Below are 4,371 nucleotides of genomic sequence, written 5' to 3'. Positions count from 1 at the left end.
AATGGAGACAACTGTACTTGAACAAAAATTTAAAAAAAGAAATCAACTTCTTTTTGTTTTGAGTGCCTTTTCTTATCATCTGTTGCATTTTTAAAAATGTATTATTTTTCATGAGAAGCTCCAAATCCTGAAATTAAAATTTCCAGAAAGAATGTTTAAAAATAGCTCCCAGATTAGAATCTAAAAGACACTTCGGAATATTTTTTAAAACTTTTAATTTAATTTAATTTTTAAATTACAGTTTACATTTAATATTTAATATTAGTTTCGGATGTATAGCATAGTAGTTAGACAATCACATTTTAATAAAGTAATTCCCTCAATATTTACCCACCTATTAACTATTAACTGTATTAACTATACATATGTACTACAATATTATTTACAGAACTTGGATTCTTAAAATTTAAATAAGTATTCTCTAATGAGGGTAATTGCATAAATTAGACACATGACTTACCTCTCATGTATAATAATTTAGAGAAGCTACTTCTCAAGTTACTCTTGATTCTTTGTGTCCTCAAAATTTCCAGGGAAATGAAAATGCAATCAAAGCATATCACTGTAAAATAACAAAAAACACAACAGTAAAAAAGTAAGAGGGAAAAGAGAGATAAAAGACAATAAGACATCCAGGAAACAAAATAGCCAGAGTAAGTTCTTTTCCACTAGTAGCTACTATAAGTATATATGGATTAAATTCCCCAATCAAAAGAGATATTTGTCATGGCTAAATGGATAAAAATCTAAATTCTAACATGTTTTAAAGGGAGAATATTTTATTTAAAGAGATATTTAATAAGGGGATATACTTTTGACTGGTCACTCATCAATTAAACATTTTTTTAAAAAAGACATTTAATCTAAGTATCATAGTTGGTGTGTTAATGTGTAGTCTCAAGTATCTAGTATTTTTTATATAATTATAGAATAGGTGATTTGAGAAAATACATATGAGGGGATGCTAAAATAACAGAATTTATTTATGAAAATTGTGTATTTATTTTTATATTTTAAACTTCAGTCACATTCAAAGTACTCTTTATTTGATGCAATACACCTATGGAGACATTTCTTCTACTGCTAAAAATAGTTTTATACTCATCAATTTTGATGACTTTTAGTGCTTCTGCTCTTATTTTTTGTTTGTTTGTTTTGCCTCTTCCACATGGCAAAATGTTTTCCTTTGAGGACTTTTTCATCTAGGGAAACAACAAAAGTTACTCGGGATTGAAACCAGGTGAATAGGGAGGGTGGATGTGGGCGGTTATGCTGTTTTTGGTCCAAAAGTGCTGAACACTGAGCATAGTGTGGGCAGGTGGACTTGTAAACCAGTAATTATGAAATGGGCAAAAATACTGAAATAGTCTTGAAGAAAAAAATTACTGAAGAACAGTGCAGCCTCTTATAACATCACCAGCTGGTGCAGTGATAGAGATGTGTTCCTAGAACACTCACTTAGTTCAGGAAGCCTGTACTACAAGGGGCCCACTCTCCAGAAGATAATTCCAGTTTTTTTAGTTACCCCATAAATAAGGAGATAAGGATATATTGATTATTAAATTAGAAAATATTTACCAAGTTATACGTTCAAATGACTTAAGCTTACTTAAGTCATTTGGTAATGTTGGTTCTCCAATGAAAAATTACAAATTTAGAAGATCTGGAAAAAAATGTATAGCATGTTACTTCAAATAAATAGAAATCTATGATTAAAATATAAAAATAATTAAGCAGATTAGTAGCTTGAATAATTATTATAGTATTTAAATATACACATGCATTCTGGGTCACATATAAATGTAGTTTTTATTGTGTTTTGATTTTTAAAAACTTAAAAATTGCTGACCTGAATGAAATTCTTGAAGTGTGCTGCAGTGCTCAGTTATTAACACCACTATTAAACATTTCAACAGAATAAATACGGTATAAAATAAATGCTCACCAAATTTGTCAATAATTGAAACATGGATGGGAGGTTTGGTAGTAGTTTAAATAAAAGATTAAAGATTTTGCAAAATCTTCTTCTTTGATCACCAAGTAAAAAAGACTTAGTTTATAAGTAAACTAAGTAGAGGTCAATAATTAAATATGACCAATAAAATACCCAGGATGTCATACATTGTGACATTAGAAATATGTATCAGAAGAGAGAAGATGCTGGCTTGGTATGTGGAAGCTAAGTTTACTTGCTTGTGCTCCTAGCATAGATTTTTCAGCTTATCTTCTCACAAGTAAACTGAACAGTTATTGAAATTCTAGCTAATATGAATTTTTGGAGTGCAGAAGTACAAACATGCTTTTCACCATCCACATCTGTACAAGAGCATATTAGATGCTGTGAGTAGTGTGACTCTCTGTCAACCACTCATAGGGAAGAATCTACCAAAAAATGACCCAACAACCAAAACCCAATTACAAGAGACCCTACATCAACAACATAAAGGGCATTCAAAGAGCATTTAGCTCAGAAGACAAAGGGGACTGCACCAATAAATCCCATAGGTTTCCTATTATAGAAGTCCACCACACAAAAATGGAGTCAAATAGAAAAGTCCAATATCCAGAAACAAATGAAAAGAGTCACGTAAAATAGGAAGACAAAGAAATAACCACTAATCAAAAGGAAGGGGGCAATGCCCAGAAACAGTGCTAAATGAAGTTAGAGCAAGCAATCTATCAGACATAGAGTTCAAAATAATGGTTATAAGGATGGTCAAGAAACTCAGTGAGAGCTACAAGGAACTCTATGGGAGCTACAAGAAACACAGTGGAAACTATACCAGCATGAAAGAGGACACAGAAACTATGAGTAAGAGCCAGGAAGAAATGAAGAAAACAATACCTGAAATGAAGAATATATTAGGAGGAGTAAAAATGGATAAGATTAAGCAGAGGATCAAATCAGCAAGTTGGAAGACAAGGTAGAAAAAAAAACACCCAATCAGAGTAACAACAACAACAACAAAAGACTGAAAAAGAATGAACACAGTTTAAGGGAGCTGAAGGACAACATGAAACATAATAATATTCAAGTCAAATAGTATACCAGGAAAATAAGAAATGGAGCAAGGGATAGAGAAAAGCTGTTTGAAAAAGTAATCACAGAAAACTTCCCTAATTTGGTCAGGGAAAAATTCATGCAAGTCCAGGAAGCACAGAGGGTCCCAATCAAGATGAACCCAAGGAGGCCCACTCCAAGACACATCATAAATAAAACAGCAAAATTTAAAGACAAAGAGAGAATCTTACAGCATCAAGAGAAAAACAAGTAATAAAAGGGAGTGACATTAAGGCTATCAGATAATTCCTCAACAAAAACACTACAAGCCAGAAGGAAATGGAATGAAATATTCTAAGTAATGTTCAAAAAGGCCTGCAACAAAGACTACTCAACCAAGCAAGGCTCTCATTTAAAATGGAAGGTGAAATAAGGAGCTTCACAAACAAACAAGCAAACAACCAACCAAACAAACAAAAAGGGCTAAAAGAGTACGTCTTCACCAAACCAGCATTGTGAGAAATGCAAAAGGGATTGTTTTAAGAAACTGAAGAAAAAGAGAGAGGATTACAGGTACAAATGGGGAAAATGGCAATGAATAAATACCTATCAATATTAAACTTGAATGTAAATGGAAAGTTTCTAATCAAAAGACATACTTTAGCTGCAGGATAAGAAAATACTACCTGCATATATATGCTGCCTACAAGAGACCCACCTCAGAACAAAAGATCTACGTAGGCTGGAAGTGAGGGGGTGGGAAAAATATTTCAAGCAAATTGACATAAAGCAAAAACCTGGGGTAGCTATAGTTACATTGGACAAAATAGACTTCTAGTAATGAACTATAGAAATGATCCTTGAAAGTATAGTCTTTAAACATAGACTTATAAACAAAAGCCATAACAAGAGACAAGGTCACTACATAGTACTTAAGGGATTTATCCAACAAAAGGATGTAACACTTGTGTGTGTGTGTGCGTGTATATATATATATATATATATATATATATATATATATATATACACCCAATGTAGGAGCACCCAAATATATAAGACAAATCTTAGAGGCCTTCAAGAAAGAGATCAATAGCACTACAGTCATCCCAGGGTATTTTAACAACTCTATCCATTGTAAACAATGGATAGATCTTTTAAAGAATCAATAAGAATATTGTGGCATTGTATGACACTCTAGGTAGTTGCAGACCGCTCTGCCTGGTTTTAGGAATTGTATCTGTACCCCTTGTGGCTAAGGGGGAGAGACGACCTCTGGAATGCCAGCTGCAGGAGACAAAGCTTGTCTCCAGTAGCAAGCATTGCCTCAGTTTCCTCTCCCTGCCCTCAAAGCTTGGTCGGAAGTCAATGAT

The 4,371-nt window shown here is 33.0% G+C and overlaps 1 pseudogene; it reads right to left on the bottom strand.

Moving 5' to 3' along the window:
• Nucleotides 1-3,796: 3,796 nt before the first annotated feature.
• On the bottom strand, nt 3,797-3,877 carry LOC118997076 (uncharacterized; annotated as a pseudogene).
• Nucleotides 3,878-4,371: the final 494 nt, after the last annotated feature.

The sequence above is a fragment of the Sturnira hondurensis genome, unplaced genomic scaffold, assembly GCF_014824575.4.
Source record: "Sturnira hondurensis isolate 20B ecotype Veracruz unplaced genomic scaffold, ASM1482457v3 Scaffold0001074, whole genome shotgun sequence".
Classification (NCBI taxonomy): domain Eukaryota; kingdom Metazoa; phylum Chordata; class Mammalia; order Chiroptera; family Phyllostomidae; genus Sturnira; species Sturnira hondurensis.
This window is presented reverse-complemented; position numbering and strand designations above follow the sequence as displayed.